The sequence below is a fragment of the Urocampus carinirostris genome, chromosome 10 (genome assembly GCF_059441175.1).
Source record: "Urocampus carinirostris isolate Australia breed hairy pipefish chromosome 10, RoL_Ucar_1.0, whole genome shotgun sequence".
Taxonomy (NCBI): Eukaryota; Metazoa; Chordata; class Actinopteri; order Syngnathiformes; family Syngnathidae; genus Urocampus; species Urocampus carinirostris.
Window position 1 is genome coordinate 28,108,022 of NC_142358.1, and position 20,019 is coordinate 28,128,040.

The 20,019-nt window shown below is 39.0% G+C and overlaps 1 pseudogene; it reads left to right on the forward strand.

Annotated features, from left to right (window-relative positions):
• LOC148358590 (uncharacterized) overlaps positions 1–15,581 on the forward strand; it is a 30,446-nt pseudogene extending 14,865 nt beyond the window's left edge.
• The last annotated feature ends 4,438 nt before the right edge of the window (positions 15,582–20,019 follow it).

Genomic DNA, 20,019 nt, shown 5'->3' on the forward strand with positions numbered 1-20,019 from the left:
TACTTACAGCGTTATTGTTACAGTGTTAATGTTACTGTTTACCTGACTTGTTAACCTGACTGCCCATTTTGCACATCTGGTTAGCTACTCCTCTTGCACTATCGGCACTATGGTAAAATACTATATGTAGCCATAATACAATACAACTTTTACTTATATCTGTACATTCAAGGAAACTGTGCGGGTCAGATGTATCGACATTTCGTTCTGTATACACGTGTACTAGAATGACAATAAAGTAGATCTGAATCTGAATCTGAATGTAAGGCTTAAAGCTATTGCCTCACCTGTTTTCCGGCTAAGATGCTCTTGCCGGCATTTGATTACGTAAAAAATACAGGTGAAAGTAAAAACCTTGTATTTATATGTGCTCCAACTCGGATTGCTCAATTTTAGTAGGACTCGCAGTGATTATTTGAGTTTGGAACAAAACTTCAGAGTGATAATTTTCATAAGTGACTCTACACATGGTTCATTTGCTTTGGGTATGTCTTGGATTGGGATTTTAGGCCAGGAAAGGCCAGTTGTAAATAGAGTCCTTAGTACTAACCCAAACATGATGAAAAAAATAAGTTTATCCGATCACGTCTAAGAAATGAACGTATTTGCTTGTGCATTATGAATGAGCTGACTGAGGCTGTGATCATGACTTTAAGTCAGGGGATTGCTGCAGTGAGGAACAACGTTTCTAATTCTGTACAGCACCTTTGAAAAACAACAAACCTCACTGAAAACACATGAAACTTAACTTATTTAACACATTTTCGTCTTTGAATTGTACAACTGGTCTAGCATCTCTGCTTATCCTGCTTAAAAATGTCTTAACTTTTGTGGTTCAAAGGAAGCTATTTGACATTTAAAAAAAAAAAAAAATGTGAGTCAAAGTTTGGCAGCTGTACCTGGATCGCCTCCCCTGCCAATGTAAAATCATAATCTAAAATAATAGAACAGATAAACAGTAATTATTTTTAATGCCAGAAGCGATCTTTCCTTTCAACAGGTAATTCTTTGTCTTGAAACACCTGGATCATCTTTAGGATTATGCTAACTCATCAGGAGGAATCCCGCAGAAGCTTCAATAAACACAAGCGTTGGGTTTGAGTCACCTCTGAAACGATTTGGCAAAACTAATAAAGAAGATACAACAAACTAAGTGGTGAGAGATATATGACTATTTACGTTCGGAAGTTATTGTACCGTCTTCTGTTTTATACTTGTAAGTGTAAGTGTTAGGGCGTTGACTAGAACAGCAACAATTGTGTGGAAGATTTTTTTTCATGGAATTGGAGCATCGCATTGCACACATGTCATGCACATCTGAGAATGAATCATATTATTCACAATCAAACACTTTAATGCTAGGCTATGTGGCATGCAATACACAACAACGGGAAGGTATTAGAAGCCCTGTTACAGCATTAACATGTTAAGTAAACTGAGGAAAAGCTTATTTGTTATAAACCCCCTTTCAGCTTAGATAACATACTTCAATGTACAGTTTTTGTGTGGATACTGCTTTACATTTTTACTCTTTTACTTACCAAGAGTGCACCAAATTTTTGACGCCAAACATTTTTAAACACAAATGACAATAAGCTATTTTAATCTACTAATGTGTGTCCAGACCTACAAATACCTGGGTGTGCAGTTGGACAATAAACTGGACTGGACTGCCAACACAGAAGCTCTATGTAGGAAAGGTCAAAGCCGACTTTACTTCCTCAGAAGGCTGGCGTCCTTCAACATCTGCGAAAAGCTCCTCAAAATATTTTATGAGACTGTTGTGGCAAGCGCCCTATTCTATGCGGCAGCGTGTTGGGGAGGCAGCGTCAAGAAGAATGCCTCTCGTCTCAATAAGCTGGTGAGGAAAGCGAGTTCTGTTGTGGGCACAGAGCTGGACAGCCTGACAACATCAGCTGAGAGACGGGCACTGGAAAAGCTGCGGTCAATCATCGACAATTCAACACATCCACTAAAACAGCATGATCTCCAGACAGAAGAGCAGCTTCAGCTGTCACAGCCTTGTACCACGGACAGACTGAGGAGATGTTTTCTTCCTCATGCCATGAGGCTCTTTAACTCCACCCAGCGGAGTAAAGGCCCACATTAAACCACACCCCCCACATTGCATATCACCATATTTTTATTGCAGTGTGTATTCTGTGTAGCACTATCTAGATACTCTATATAACACGCTGCATTGGGTATTAACACGTCACATTGGGTATTTGTGTATTGTATTCTTTTTGCTTTATTATTGTTTTGTACTCCAGCGTAGGAATGCTGCTGGGAGTGTGAATTTCCCTGCGAGGATGAATAAAGTATCTACTGTATCTATCTATCTATCTATCTATCTATCTATCTATCTATCTATCTATCTATCTATCTATCTATCTATCTATCTATCTATCTATCTATCTATCTATCTATCTATCTATCTATCTATCTATCTATCTATCTATCTAATGCAATTGAGTTGAAGTATTTTTGGATACTATGGAATTTAATAAGGGCGACACGGCGGTTGAGTGGTAAGTGCGTCCGCGGCACAGTTCTGAGGTTATGGGATCGAATCTCCTGTGTGGAGTTTGCATGTTATCCCTATGCTTGCGAGGGTTTCCTCCGGGCACTCCGGTTTCCTCCCACATTCCAAAAACATGCATGTCAGGTTTATTGGCGGGTCCATATTCTCCCTAGAGTGAGTTGTCTGTTCCTGTGTGCCCTGCAACTGGCTGGCAACCAGTTCAGGGTGTCCCCTGCCCACTGCCCGAAGATAGCTGGAATGGGCTCCAGCACCCACACGACCCTACGGAGGATAAGCGGTGCAGATAATGGCTGGATGGATGGAATTTAATAAATATCTTGATTAAAAAAAGTGTGAATAATTCTTAAAGATAGCAAGTACAGTAAAATGTAGCCCGGAATTTGAATGTTCGGCTTAGTGCCCCCCCCAAAAACTTTTTGAAGGGACACTAAGGACACAAAATACATCAAAACAACATCCCATTATTAGTAGTACTTTTTCTTAAACATACATATTTTAAGATATAATTTTTACCATTTTTGTTTGGCTGGCTGCATTGAAACGGAGTATGCGGCCCCCAGGCCGTAATTTGCCCACCTCTGTTTCAGATAGAAGAACCTGGAATTGTTCATTGTATTTAAACATCTGGATAAAGGTCCAACTCTCCTAGAAACTGGATTTCCGACACACTTAATTGAGAAACTTGAACGTGTGAGACAACCTATTATTGTGTTACTTTATGCAAAAATGTTGAAAATAAGAAAATAGATAAAATAAAACAACGTTAGCTGCCAAAAACTGTCACTGTCTGGATAGTTCCACCTCCTGGGGCAGTCAGTTGTCTGTTCACATTTCCGTTGATGTATGTTTTAATGCAAAATCTTTAAGGGCAGCTGCTACTTAACGAAACTTCGGTTGCACTGGATGCTTACTCGTTGGCATCGGTACACCGTTTGCCCCTAAGGCACTGAAGCCTAGCACAAGGATAAACAGTAGTAATTAAAAAACTTCTAGGAACATTTTGTTTAGTGCTGTCAATCTTTCCAGCTTCAGGGAAAGGAAATCGAAGCATTCTTGGTTTAAATTGACGGTGTTCTGTTCTTCTAGAAATAAAGAAACAGTGGACCTATGGATAAAAATAAATGCTCCCGTTTTATTACTTTATTGGTGCCTGACCTAAAGAAATATCATAACCATGTGATGTTATTATATTTTGTCGAAAAATGTATAAGAAATAATTCTCTATTGTCTGAAAACTTCCTTGCAGATGTGATCTTTCATATTGAAGCATTTATCCAATCACATTTCAGCCATTACTTGTAGCCGGGGTCAGAAACTGCTTGGAGGCCTTCACAAAAACTTCTGAAGGACGTGAGACGTAAAATCAGTGTTCAATAAAGCTGTTGGTTTAGCCAATTAGATTCTGTGTTGGCGTCTGAGAGTCTGCTGGCGGGCTTTGAGATATGTCACCGGTTTCACAAACTATGATTAGCTAGAGGGCAGTAACTGTGTACAGACGCTTCCCTACTTACAAACGTTCCGGACGATTGTTTGCAAGGTGAATTTGTTCGTAAGTTGCTTAAGTGCTATATTTTGTATGTTTAAGGTTTATATACGTTTGTTTAATGCATGTATAAGTAACCTGTATTATTTTGTACTGAAAAATAAATGTTAAAATAATATGCTCTATAAAGGTTTAACTTACTTTTGGGAGATGCGTTTCAAGAGGTCCTCCTCCGTGGTAGAGAGTGGACGAAAAAAAAGCGCTCCAACCATTTTCACATACCAGAACGGACACAGGACTCAAGTGCATACGTTTCTCAGTTTTTATTGAAAAGAGAGTGAGAGTAAGGCTTGCTTGCTTGATCCGAGGACTGATGGAAAACGGGAGCGAGTGAGGTGGGAGTGACACTTCCGTGTTGGACGAAGGCAGGCGGGAATGGTAAGTCGTTTGGCCGGGGCTGGAGATCAGAGGCGATGTCAAGCTCGTAATCGGGGTCGTAGGCAGGAGGCAGGCAGAACAGGCGTAGTCAGGTCCAGAAACGGGTCAAAAACGGAGATCAGGCAGGAGACAGGTTTTAACAGGGACGGAGTCGTACGGAAACGCTCACTGAGTGAAACACAACAACTCGCAACGATCTGACAAAGTCTGAACAGAAGCCGGGGGCGTAAGAAGGGTGTGGCCACCAATCAGCTTGTCCGAGTTGTTGGTGCCAATCAAGCCGCCGCAGGTGTTCCCAATTGGCAACCGCATCAAGCTTTCTTATTCCACTTCTATTTCAAAAGAAACGGCTCGCCTCTTCTTTACACTTTACACAACCATATCAAATGGATGCACGAGATATCAAACAATAAAAATGTCAAAGTTCTTAGCGTGCTGGAGATACAGAATAGAATGTTTACATACGAACTAGGAAGAGGAAGCCGAATTTCTTCTTCAGGGTGGATGCTGAGTGAGCTCTTACAGCGGCACACAGCGGAAAAAAGCACAACAGTAATGTCCTTTACTCTGAAAAAACAGTACAAAATCTCACTTACAGCAATATCTGGATATTTTTCGACATCCCGAAAAAAGCGTTCGTATCTACCGTTTTTCGTAAGCCAAATGGTCGTAGGTAGGGGAGCTTCTGCCTCCGTCAAATTGATATTTTTAGCCATGAATAAAATAAAACATACATCTCAAATAAGATAGGACATGCTTGACTCTTAGCATTAGCCTCGTGGCACTATTCAGATTCACATTCAGATTCAGATATACTTTATTGTCATTCGTGTAAACGTGTATACAGAAAGAAATGTCGATACATCCGACCCGCACAGTTTCCTTGAGCGTCAGCCGGGATAGATAAGTTTAACCATGTCTTCGTCAGAATTATAGCGCAGCAGTTCGTCATCTCGCGGTTCAATGTTAGTTCCAGTTGTAAATGGTCCAGTTTATTGTCCAGAGAGCGAACGTTGGAGAGGAAAATGCATGGGAGAGGCGTTTTGAAGGGTTTAGCCTTTAGCCAAGCGGTTAGCCCGGCCCGACAACCTCGCTTCCTCCTCCGGTCACACCGCTCTCTTGCCACTCTGCTTCTCTGCTTTGTAGGCCGCTGGGTCTTGTTGACGTAGCAGTCCGAAGCTAAGTAAACACTCCCGAGTGGTCGTAGCACCGAGCGCTTGATTTCTGGATGATCGCATATCCAGCAAAAAACTGCGATTGAATATTAATCTGCGGTTTGAATTGACTTTGTTCGCCGTCAAAACTGAGTCGAAGACTGGGTTTTATGACCAAAGTGTAAAAAACTGTAGCGAGCTGATGTAGCCGCAGCCGGACAGGGCGCCGCCATCTTGGATCTTGTTACGATGGACTATTCTTTTTTATTTACAAACATTGAACTATTATTATAACTTAAGCCAGTACCTAAGCGAAACCGACGTTGTAAATATTTACTCCTGCCTTTTATCCTGATCATCTTTAATCCATTTTTTTCTCTTTAAAACAATTTTACCCTGGAGCCCCATGTCTAATCTTGTCGAAACATTCTCTACATTGCTAAACAATGCCAATGAAGACAATTCAATTCAAATTCAATTCGATTCAAAAGAACATCTTGAGAAAGCCAATATGCACGGAAAAAGTATTTATGGTAAGTAAAATGTGGCTAATATTGCAATTTTATGAGATTGTTATTGATATTCTTATGTATCACAGCTGTAAATGCAGTAAATGTTTAATAGCCATAACATAATTAGAGTGTTGGACTGATTCAGCCTACTGAAGGCCTACTTGTGAAATGAATGGCCCGTCATTGACTTTTATAATAATAATCAATTTTTTTAAACAAACCAAGGATTCAAAATACTTGAGTGTCTGGGAAAAAAATCTTTAAAATTCTTAAAAAAAGGGGGCCGCAGCACATGAGACGATAGCATCTTCGCTGTCCAGGTGTCCAGGTGTCCAGGTGTCCAGGTGTAATACTGACAACTGAGTTTCAACTCTTTTTTCACAATGTCAGTTTCCCCCCAGGGAAAACCTCCAAGGAAACCTCTGGTGCCCAGTCTGAGGGGATTTATTGAGTCTTTATTTTTATTTATTTTATTGTATTTATTTATTGAGCAAGTGGAGTCTTTTGATATCATTTTCATGAAATCGCAGGGAATTAAAACCACATAAAAATAAGTGAGTGCATTTGAATTATGATAACATGATGCCCTTTGGTTTCATCACTAGGGTTAATTTTCGCAAGAAACAATAAACATGTTAACCACAAGAGGACACTCATAGACCACTCTATGTTTCGCAAAGGCAGAACAATTTCCGCATGCAGTATCATGGAGCAACGGTTCAAACAAGAATAGATAACTTTGTACAAAACGTTACCTTTAACAAAAATCGCTCGGAAGTTCTGCGCTTTTCTTTTGTTTCCTTTAGCAACAAACAGTTAACGTTTCAACCACAAGAGGGCACTGGACGATTACACAATATGTTTCTCAAAGGCAAAACAGTCACTGAATGCAGTGTAATTTCATTGTAAATATGCATTTCCAATTACATCTACGTTTTTTTTTATACAGGGGACACCTCGGCAGTCACTCAGGAAGTAAAGCACTTGTCCTGGGATCAAAAGGTCTCAGGTTCGATTCCCAGCTCCTCTGTGTTATATGTCAAAGTGTCCTTGGGCAAGACATGGAATCCCTAATTCCCCTGATAAGCAGGTAGATGCCTTGCATGGCTGACACTGCTTTCTGTTTGTGAGTGTGTGTGAATGCTTCATTTACTCGAAAACCGCAATATGTATGCAGACCATTTACATTTACACCTAATTATAATATATAATTCTTTATATATAATACTTTCAAAATGTCTGAAAAGTTTAGGGCTTTTAAGTGTTTCTTATAGTCTGGAAAATAGGGTAAATTACAATAAATAAACATCATTACTTTGAAGTAGATTATAACACAATTGTTTTCAAAGGCATTGTGCTAAAAGTTTCAACAGCAAATCAAGAATGGAGCAACAATCCCCACTTAAGAGTCAAAATATGTTTCAAATATAATAAATAGATTTTTAATGATGTTGTTTTTTTAAACATGAATAGCTTGAGTTTACAAGTGCTTCACATGTAGCAGCTGTAGTCTATTCCTCTAATAAAATAGCAAAGCTTTGTGCTACTCCACATTCCCTTTGAGGCTAACACACATGCCCAGTAGGGTTTAGGTCTGGGGACTTGCTTGGTCAGTCTATCAGCGGCAGCCTAAGGCAAGGCAATGCTTCTTCCAGATAAGTTAACTACCGTAAAGAAACACTTGGCTTTGAACTCCTCACCTTTACACATACTTGGATCCATCTGAGCCAAAATAGTTGCCCTTGGTCTCATCAGACCCCAGCATTTGGTTCGAGAGCTTTTTATGGCTAATTTTCAGAAAATACTTGAGTTAAGGCATCTGGCTGCTATTTGGACCGCACGGAATATGATTTTTGAAAAATAATATACGTTAAGAACAAAAACTTTACATTGATGTTTTAATATCTCGTTTGAAAAGTAAATATGCAATAATCCCTTGCTGTATTGCGGTTAATTCCTTGCAGTTTTCCTACTTCATGGATTTTCATCATGTATTGTATTTTACATTGTGATTGGCTAAACAGAGGAAGATGCTTTCTATCACCAACAAAGTTGGACTTCCTGACCCGCTAAACCTGTTCTGGGGCCATATGCTGGCCTTTGGCGCTCCCTAGTGGCTTCCTGTATGGTTTCTATAACGCAGAACCAGGAGAGAAATGCATTTTTCTATAAAGTCCATATGATGGCTGAAAAGTATGATGTAAAGTTGACCGTTTACTTAGTCTATACAGTTGTGCAATAAATCAGGAAGAAGTAAAGGTAGGAGTCAGAGAGGTAGAATACATGAAAAAGACGCAAGTTTACTGTAACTTTGCGCTTTGTGCATGAATCAAATTAGCATGAACAGACCCTCATCATGAAATGTTCTCAATCGAAATGGGAGGGATAACTACCATATTGGGAATCATTTTACGAGTCTGTCTATTTGTAAACGGAAATAATGTGGCGAAAAGAACGGGTTACAAGAAGCAACGTCCAACGAGGTAGAAATAGTTCAGGTGGATTCCTATTTATTTATCGGTATTATCATGCGTTTTGCAGTAAATATTTTACACGGTCGGATTTTATAGATTTTCTTTATGGAACTAAGCCATTTTTGCGGCCAGAGGACGTAATAGTGAGTCACGCCGGCTTTATAGTTTTCAGGTCTTTCTTTGTGAATATCGCGTGTTTCAATGTGGGCACCCGCGGCTTATGGTCAGGTGCGGCGAATTTTAGTTTTTTTTTTTTAAGTTTGTAAAATGCAGTACTTGTATTTGCTGGACAAACACTTGAACCTGTAACCTGGGTTTGCCCTTGAGTGATAAATAATAAAATTAAATAAATAAATAACGTTTTTTACTTTGGAGGTTTTGAATATCGAACGCGACACCCTGTGTAAGCACTGAACCCTTTGTATTTGTTGGCTTGTGCAATCTTAGGAGCTTGCAAACGGACACTCCATATCCATTTTGTCTCTAGGCCTCAAACTACTTGAAGAGCTCCTTCTCTATTTCATGGTACATTTTTTTAATTATTTTTTCCAGGCATGGTGTATTAAAAAAGTAATTTTACAGCTAAAAAGACCAAAATTTGCGCCTTTTAGTTTTTTATGTAAGTCACGCCCCCTCCCCATGCGCTGCCTACTCTTTTCTGCTGTCGACACATAACCAAATATGCGCATGTAAGCTAACCCCTTGATTTCAGTTTTTCATTTTATATTTTTGAATTTGACTTCGGATGCAAGTATGAGGTGAGGAGAATATCTCCATGAGGAGGAATTCAGCACTCTCCTACTCTGTGCTTAAAATGGCGCCATCACAACTGTATTTAGTTGTACTTTATAGGTAAGGATACACGTACATACCTAACCTTCAGATAAAGCTCATTGCGGAACAGGGGTTATACTGTAGGTGAAAACGTGAAATATGCAGTAAATGATGATTGGCATATAATATTGGGCAAGACACGGAATCCCTGATGACTATGATAAGCTGGTAGATGCCTTGCATGGCTGAAGCTGCTATCGGTTTGTGAGTGTGTGATGGGTAAGTGTGGAGCGTTTCGGGAGTTCTTCATTCAATATGTAGTAACTGAATGTGCACCATGCAGTATTGGTAATAGAATTACAAAATTCGATTAATAACACGTTGCAGTACTCGTTACAGGGAAGGAACACGTTCCTTTGTTATGTGTTAGTCCCAACACTGCTAGTCAGCTGTCGTGCAGTTACCAGTAAGATCAGTCATAACCATGGAACCGTCGATCTGAAACACAAAGAACATCCCCAATATGACACCATTATCCTGACATGACTGTGTTCAACACATAGGAAATTGCTGGAAAATGGCTCGTAAATGACAAAGTCAAAAAATAACGCCTTCCAAGAAGCCCGGGGGCCACGAGTGCTGGCGCTTTGGGATCGTCTCAAATTTCAGGATGGGTCCTGTTGAAGCCTGTTATTTCTGCTAATTCTTACTCTGTGGAACAGTAACAACTAACCCCAAGAAATTGAAAAAACATATAAAAAAGGAGAACATTTAAATTACATATTTGAGACCTTGGGAATGTCAATCTATAAATCCAAGGAATCGATGTTAGTGATAATGACATCTTAAATTTTTATGAAAATTATTCAAAATGACATCCAGCATTTACAACAGTACTACTGCACGATTGCATGTAATATTAGAATACAAATCTCATCAAATGTACGTTAAAATATTGTACAGGTATTGTTTTGTGTGTCATGTAAAAGTCAAAATCAGGGACCAAGCAAGTAGTGAAGGGAATTGTGATTATTTTTTGTGAACCGGCTCTTTTGACTCAGCTCAATAAAAGGAGCATCTATTTTGGCTCTAATACGGCTCTTCAGATTGTTGTTGTTGCATTAAACCATATATGACCAAATACTGTGTAACATCCATGCATCCATCCATTATCTGCACTGCTTATCCTCAGTAGGGTCGCGGGGGTGCTGGAGCCAATCCCAGCTATCTCGGGGTGGGCAGGGGACACCTTGAACTGGTTGCCACCCAGTCGCAGGGCACATAGGGACAGACAATTCGCTCGCTCAACCACACTTAGGGACAATTTGAACTGGCCAATTAACCTGATAATGCATGTTTTTGGAATGTGGGAGGAAACCGGAGTGCCCGGAGGAAACCCACGCAAGCACGGGGAGAACATGCAAACTCCACACAGGAAGGCTGGTAGCTGGATTTTAACCCATGACCTTAGAACTGTGCCACACACGCGCTAACCACTGCACTGCCGTGCTGCCCTACTATGTAACATTATGAGTTTGAAAAATATGGCGGGGGGAGAAAGTCAAAAAAAGGCAAAAGTAAAAAGGAAACAAGAAAAGAAAACAAAAAAAGAAAAAAAAGGAAAAATTAGAGAATAGAAGAAAAGAAGAAGAAAAAGTAAGAGTAAGAGGCAAGGAAAAAAAGAAACAAAAAAAACAAAAGGAAAAAAACAAGAGATAAAGACAAAAGGAAGAAAAAAGAAATGAAAAGTTAGGATAAAGATACAAAGAAGGAACAAAAGAAAGAAAAGAGCTTGGGGGAAGAAAGAACTATAAAGTGAAGCAAAACAGAATCCTTGAAAAACAACAAAATATGAATTAGAAATATGTAGTTTTCAGTGTGACTACAAATAAACTGTAAAATACAAAGGTTAGGGTTAGGGTTAGGGTTGGGGTTAGAGTTAGGGTTAGGTTAGGAAGCAATCTTTCTTTCCCAAGGTCCCCTAAATCTGAGGCCCTTGGGAAAGTAAGTTTTTGCACTGGCCATTCAGGAAACTGGAGCTTTTCTTGTTTTACCTGCGTTTGTTTAGTCCATCTGGAAAGAGAGTGTTGAGTTTTACAGTATTATCCAGTGTTTTTCTGCCTTGCGTCTTTCTTCTTGCGTCCAATTGCTGTTTGTTTGTAGGCCCCATATTTCTAGTGCCTGTAGCCCATGGTGTATGAAGTGGGCTACTAAGTGTGTGTTAGTTTCCCTGCTGTTTCTGATGCTATAAATGTGTTGTGCTAATCTACATCTGATTGAAGTTAGGGTTAGGGTTATGGTTAGGGTTAGGGTTAGGCTAACTCTACATTTTTTTTGAAAAGCTAATCATGAACCACATGATCCCTGAAATACATGGGAAACATTTCATATCTACAGATTATTGTTGAAATACAAGACCATTTGAATCCTTTATATAATCACCAAATTTACAGTTAGCAACTAAGAATCCATAGAAAAAATGGAAATTGGTGGTGAGCCAGATTCTGCCGTTCACCTCAGAGAGCCGGCTCACAGTGCCGTTTTGTTCACGTATGACACATCACTGCAGGCGAGTGTGCACATACAATTACGGAAAACATCAAGTACTCACTTGTGCACACACACACACACACACACGTTATGATATTGGATGTGTAAATAATAAGTTCCTGTCACTTTCTCCGTGCAGCTGCGCTGTTTGACTTGCCAACTGGGACTTTGTGTTATCAGGCCTGGGTGTGTGTCTGGGCTTGGTACACAACTTTATAAAAGAATTACGGCAAATCACATTGAACTGAGTCAGAGGAAAGTCCCTCTGATGTACGATCACAAAAAAGTGAAAGGCAAGCTTGCGAAATACACACTTGGATTATGTACACTGCCCCATGTATCCACCCCTTGCATTATCTTTCTTTGTGGTTACGTACACACATACAGGACACGCATTAAGTTGCACTGGAATGCGGAGCTCGGTTCAGTTAATAGGTTTGATGAAGTCGGACGACTTTTTTGTGGGTATAAGCAATGTTTCCTCTAATTTTCCACGAGTCTGAGCGTTCACACAAAGTCGGTGAGCAACGCTTGAAACAACAGTGAGCAACCATAATCCCAAGTGTGGCAAGATAATTAATTATCAAACATGTCCAAAACGTGACATTTTGCTGAGTTTCCGGCAATGCAAAATGATTTTTCTCTTTTGAATGAATTGACTCATGTACTATTGCAAAGGTTGTACGGCCTACAAACGTCGTTTTTTCTTACAATTCTTTCACAAGATATCCATTTCTTTTTTTTTTCCTGATATATTTTGTCGCATAATATTAACATTTTGGGGGCTTATTTAGTCGGTTGCAAGATACAGAACTGTACTTAATCACATTTTTTAGTTTAAGTACAATGTTGGCAACATGATTCACTTGATATAATTGGAAATTATTTGAATGCAACACAAACTTTTTCTTCTTTTTTCCGTGTTTTTTTCGAAATTGTTTTAAATTCCTTTAAAAAAAATCTCATTGTGTTTATTTTTTCCGAGCTGTTACTTTTTTCTTTTTGTTCTCTATTTACCTTTTTCCTACGTTTCTTTCTTTTCTTTTTTTCTGGCTTTTTTTTCTAAATGTTTCCTTCTTTTTTTCTCTTCCTTTTGTTTCTTTTTTTCTCAGCTTTTCACTACTTTTTCATTTTGGTATTTTTTTATTTTTTGTTCTATTCCCCCCTTCTTTTAAGTCATTCTGTGCATAGTTTTACATAATATTTGGTCATGTTGGAATTAAAGAAGCAAAAATAACCTGAAGAGCCGTTTAGGACCCGAAAGAGCCGGTTCCTTTTAGTAAGCCGAGCTGAAGAAGCCGGTTCTCGACAAACTCTACTAACTTTACTCAACTTTGTTCTACTTCGACTCGACTTCAAAATACCGCATTTAGGACACAACGTCAGGGGAACCCGTGCATTTTTACCTTCATGCACTGTAACTTTGACTTAAGACGCTTCTTAATTAGTAATTTTGAGCCCTCGTTTTTGTGCGCTGGCTAGATTTTCTTGTGAGCTGAGAATGTGCGAGCAGTACGCAATTGCGCACGTGCGCAGCTTAGAGGGAACACTTGGTATAAATTAAGCTGTGTAAATGAGAAAAAACACAAATATTTCATATTGGGGGTTGTAAAGTTATGCTAGACCATGGAGGACCAATCCTCCATGTGTAGAAATAAATGTATGGATAAACAAATACCTAGAAATATATACCATATTAACGGAGACATAGAGTGCCGTGAAAAATGATTTGCCCGTTTCCTGAATTCTGTGTTTTTTGCACATTCATAACACACAAAGGTTTTACATTTTCCAACTAATTTTAATATGACATAGACACAACCCAAGGAACTACAAAATGTCAGTAGCTCAGGAGGTAGAGCGATCGTTTTAGGATTAAGGGATCCCAGTTTGAATCCCGGCTTGTCCGTGTTACATGTCGAAGTGTCCTTGGGTAAGACATTGAACCCCCAATTACCCCCAATAAGCAGGTTAGCGCCTTACATGGCTGCACAGATCACGGCCGTTATTGGGAAATGTGAAGCACAATGTAAAGCGCTTTGGGAAGTCATTGACTTGAAAAGCGCTATATAAATGCAGATCATTTCATTTCATTTCATTTCATTTCATTAAAATGTGTAAATTTGTTATTTTAACATAAATTGACTCATGCAACCTGGACACAAGATCAGTGATGTTTTCTGGGGTTACAGAATATTTCAGGTCTTTCAAACATCATACAGTCTCACCCAGGCAACCCAACTGGGGTTGATCAGACACTAACTTGTGTCCAGGTAGCGTTACCTCACCTAAGGTTCACCTCTCCTTAACCCTAGCCACCTTGAAGCAACCTCTCCTGCCTCTTTGACCTCCTTAAAGGCTCTTCGCTTGTTGACCCCTGTGATGCCCAAGATGTTGTAAGCCCTGCAGAGAGGCTGGTCAGTGAACCCTCTGCATTCCACCTCGATAGGCTCACATTGTGCTTCCCACCTGTCGCTCTGCCACACCTCCACTAGCTTAGCATATTTTGCTGTATTTTTCTCATTGGCCTACTCAATACGGTCCTCTTAAGGTACAGTGAGTTCCAGGAGAACAATCTGCCTGGAGGCCTTGGAGATAAAAAGCATGTCAGGCCGCAGTGTTCCAATGGCAATTCATTCTGGTAATTTATGTTGCTTCTCCAGGTCAATTTTCATTTTCCAGTCCTTTGCTGTTGCTAGCTGGTCAGGTGAAGTAGCTCTAGCAGCTGATGGTGGCTTCTCCACATCCCCGTTGAAAGCAATGTGCAAAGACGCTTGCATTGGCCAATTCTGAATCTAATAAAAAGTTGGGCCACCTTTGGCAGTGTAAACTGAAATCATACATTTACCATTATTAAGTGTGAGTATTTCACAACGCTGTGGAGAAATTTTGGCCCACTCTCCTTTGCCAAAAAGTTTTAAACCAGCCATATTGGAGGGTTTTCTAGTATGAACTGCCTGTTGATGGTCAAACCACAGCATCTTAATTGGATTTAAATGCAGACTTTGACTTGGCCACCCCAGAACTTTCATTTTGTTTGAGACATTCAGAAGTGGACTGGTTCGTGTGATTCATATCCTTGCCCTGCTGCATGATTTGAGAGCACTTGAGTTTGAGGGCACGGAGTGATGGTCGGACGTTCTCCTTGATGATCTTCTGGTAATCACCAGAATTCATTATTCCGTCAAGCACAGCAAGTTGTCTTGTCTTGTCCTGGTCCTGAAACAGAAAAGCATCCCCAGACCATCGCACAACCACCACCATGCTTTAGTGATGGCTAGGAGAACGTCCCTACTCCCTTCTGTTCGCTTTACTTATTGTGACGATAAAGGTCCCCTTGGCTGCTTCTAGTTAATTTCCTGATGCAGATGAAAAGGTCCATTTGCCACTTCTGGTCACTTTTTCAACGAACACGGCAAGGGTCCCTCGGTCGTTTCTTGTCCCTTTCTTGGTAGTTAGGATGTCCTTCCACCACTTCTGGTCCCTTTCTCACCAGAGAGGAGGAGGACCCTTAGCTGTTTCTAGCCCCTGCTCCTGCAGAAACTGTGCTACAGCCTCTGTGAAAGTTTTTTCTTTTGTACCTTTTTTTTCCAGGCCGTCTGGCATCTGGCCCTTTGGGATGTAAGAATCTGGCACACCACTGTCATCTAAAAGAGGACATCAGGCAGACGAAATGGCCCACACACCTGTTTCTCATTACTTGTACCTGACTGTACTCAGAAAACCAAATGTAAGGACTGTGCCAACAACAAAGGCTGTTGTCTTATTGTTTTTCATTTCCATTCTGTCTTTTAGTTTCATGCCAGGCATGGTCTGTTTTTTGTTTTCTGGTATGGATCGTTGTTTTATTTTATTGTTTGGCCGTTTTTTACCTTGTTATGGTTATTAAATACCATCATACCTACCTCTGGTCCTGCATTTTTTTCCACCTGCAAAAAGGGAAATCTGGTGACAAAGGGAGAACTTTATCAATGAAAATTAGTCCGATATGTTATTGGCATTGGTGAAACAAACTAATTTAAGTCATACCGGGACTTGATAGTCCAGATCATACTAACAAGTACCTCAAACAACCCCACAGGGCTTCCTACCTAAGTTTCTGCAGGGGTTGAGTGTGTTCACAAATTATTCAAAACTCATATAATTTGATCAAGAACTTTGTCAATAATCTGAACCGATTCACAGTTCCACAACCAGAATAAATCAACACTCTGCTTCTCCTGAATGCAGGATTCGACTTCCTGACTGAGCCTTATCTCGAGCACCACTGACAATCCAGGGGCTATGACCTCAATCTCAAGGTGATGTTGAAGGCAAAGGCTATAAAAAGTACACTTGCTCACTCAGCACAAACCGAAACACGTTTAAGTGCCTCATTTAGTGTCCTTCTCAGACTACATTTTCAGAACATGCAAAGCACTCGCCAAAAGGTTCTCGTCTTGTCTGTCAGTAACTGGCCGATGTCATGGCAGGGGGAGGGCCAGATCTGTTGAAATCTTCCAAATCCATGTGACACTTATGTCAAAGACAAGACAAGTTTCAACCGTTTACCCTTTAGGAAAAAGGCCGAAACAACCAAGAGATTAGGGCATTTGTTGTAGTTTTTATCTATTATTTTTTTGGTCTGCTTTGTTTTTCTTTTTGAGTCCAAAGACTATTGAATATGTCCATTTCATTACTTTTGTCATTACTCTGCTAGGTGTAATTGCTTTATGCAGCTTCTACAGGGATTTGGTAAGGCTGAACAAACGCACCCATTCATTTGCAAACACATACATTGGAATTCATACATACATTGTTTTTTTTTTCACCAACAGGGGGCATGACTCCTCTGTTTCAGGGGTCGCCAACCTTGTTGAATCTGAAATCTACTTTTTGTTACTATCAGCACAGAGGGGCAACCAGTTTGATAAGCATTTTTAAAATGAAAACCTATTACGTTATTATGTTACTGTGGCAGGCTGTGCATTGCACACATAGGCCTTCAGGAGTGGTACATCAGAATTAGAGGTTTATATAGCGCTTTTCAAGTCAAGACTTCCCAAAGCGCTTTACAGTGTGCTTCACTTTTCCCAATAGCGGCCGTGCAGCCATGTAAGGCGCTAACCTGCTTATTGGGGGTATTAGGGGTTCAGTGTCTTACCCAAGGACACTTCGACATGTAACACGGAGGAGCCGGGTATGCGAACTGCGATCTCTTGATTCCAAGACGAGCACTCTACCTCCTGAGGTCCGACGTGAGGGAAGTGGAAGCTGTAACCCCATCACCGAGGATGAATTTTTTTGGGGATTCATTGATTTTGAGTTAGACTGATCGTATGGTGAGCATTTTCTTTATCTAAAAAAAATACTTGAGTAAAATTAAGTGCATGCTGTGTAGGTCCTCCACCAAGGGAAAAAATGTCTGGAAAAAAAACACGCGAGACAGAAACCTGCTTGGCCCGACTTAATGATTGACATTTAAGCTGGAATTTCGGCCGGGTCTGGTCGGGTTTGGTTATTCAAATAAACTATTTTTTTGTCTTAAGGTTTGGGTTGGCGTTTAGACTCTTCTTGAAACATGCCTTTCTTACTTTCACCGTTTTCATGTTACACTGACAAATAGAAATGTTTAAATTAAACCTGGGGTTACAAGCGTGGCATCACTCTCTAGCACGCCCGCTCCATCCTTGCAGCGCTCATTCCTCAAACCTAATTTGTCCCGTCCCAAACAGCTTTGCTTAAGAAAGATAAAAGCAGATAGGGCACAGTGGGAAATAACACATATGGCTCTTTAAACTCAGTTGGGTGTTGTTAACACATTCTTGATAGACAAATATTTAACTTTCAACTTTTTAAAGACCCCTCAAACAACATTATTGTAAAAACACATATCTGGAAGTAGCGCAACCAGGGGAAAAGTAATGTAAACTAGCTGATAGATGTTTTGGAACTATTTGATAAGTATTCATGGACAAAACATAATTGACATCACATGGTATATGTGATTCATGATTTTTAGGCTAGCAGAGAAGGCCTTGCAGGCCCTGACGACCCAATATTGTTATGTTGTTACTGTAATTTACCATGTTGTAATTATTAAAAGTTGAGTTACAATAGGCTCAATCCACCACTAAAACTTTAAATTTCCTGAAAAATCCCTTTCACCCATCCTGGGTAACCGATTTCTAAACCTGTCTGCGGAATACTCGGGTTTTCCTAGATTACTACATCGTGCACCACGTTTGGAGTCACCTGCTTTATCTAATACCAGCACAGCAAGTGATACTGCATTCAAAATGAAAATTTAAAAAATCTTTTAGTCAAACTAATTAATCCCCAAACCTTCTTATAGTCCACCCAAATAGGCTACAAAGGATTAAAAAAACAAAAATATCTAACCTCCTTGAGTTTTAATGTTTTCTCACTGCACTGTTCTGACATCTACTGGACGTTTGGGGAACTTCAAATATGAACAGAAAATCCTTAAATAAAATCAAAATATTTGAAGCCGGCTTTTAGTGATTGGAAATTTCGACTTTTATTAATAAACTTGATACTTTCGATACTTTAGGCTACTTTTGTACCAATTTAAAATTTCCGTGTGCGTTTGACACTCAAAGGGATTTTTATTTTCACAGTGGTTAGACAACATTTAGTATTCGATTTGATTTAGAATATTATAATTACATTATAATTATATTATAATATTTATATTTATTTTTTATAAATATTTATTATAATAATATATTATAATTACAATAGCATACAATTTGAGGAGTCATTCAAAGTATTTGCTTTTTTTTTCCACCACTATCTTTGGTGTAATTCATATTTGTTTAATTAAAACTTTTTTGATCCAATTATTAACCAACAAACGCATCATTTCAAGTTTAGAAATGTGTATTTGTATGATAGAACTTGATGAAGCTAACATAAATGGCCGCCATCTTGCTACTAATCATTTTAGGTTGCAGGTTCTATTCTCAGCTCCTCTGAGTTAAACGTTTCCCTGGGCAAGACACTAAACCCCTAATGCCACGAATAAGCAGGTAGGCGCCTTGCTTTGCCATCGCCGCTATCGGTGTGTAAGTGTGTGCGTGAGTGAGTAAGTGTGAAGTACAGTGTAAAGCGCTTTGGGAGGTATTCAGTGACTTGAAAAGTGCTCTATAAATTCAAACCATTTACAATTTACATATTATTTCCAAAACAATCAAATATTATTATTTTTTGAGGCATTAGTAATTAAGTCCAGTATTGTCTATTTTTTTGTGTGTGTTTGTGTTTTTTGTCTGTACTCTTGAACACACCAACTCGCTATATTTTATATAGATTTGATCATTTTTCGTTTATTAATATTTACAGCAGAAATTACATGTATATATCCCTATATTTGAAAAAATATATACAATGTTGGATTTTGTTTTTGTGGACATGTTCATTTTCTTGCTGTGATAACGTATTAACATAATTAAAGCAAAACACAGAATTTTTTTTTAAACCAAATGCAACATTATTGTTATTACCGTTGTCACCAATAGATGGCTCTAGAACGACATAAAGAAAACGTATTTTTTGTATCGATGTCATATTTTAATTAAATTATGATGATGAATTAATTTAATGAAAAATGTCGCACTAAACTATCTGGTACGTAGTAGACATGAATTGGAGCTTTGTAGCAATGTTTCTTTTTCGATAATGTTTTAATATCATCCTTAAAAATGCTCCTTTGACGGTCAAAGAAGGTCAAAACGAGATTTTTTTTTAAAAACTGATGATTTCCCTTAACATTGTTCGTTTTTCTTACGTTGCCAAAGAAAGAAGGGATCTTATTATGTGTAGTGTTTTTGTTTATATTCCGTGTGAATTCAGTAGGAACATTTCTCATATTTTAATTTTATTTTTTCTCATATTTTTTTTCTACTGTTGGGTTTCGAGTAAACGATGCATTTACGATGTTTTATTGATATATTTTAACGTAAAATAATGTAGGTATGGTTTAAAAATAGCAGGGTGACAAGCCATACAGTTTTAGATTTTTTTTAAACACGTGAACAAATACTATTAAAACATAAGACGAAACAATTATATTATTATTAATTCAGAC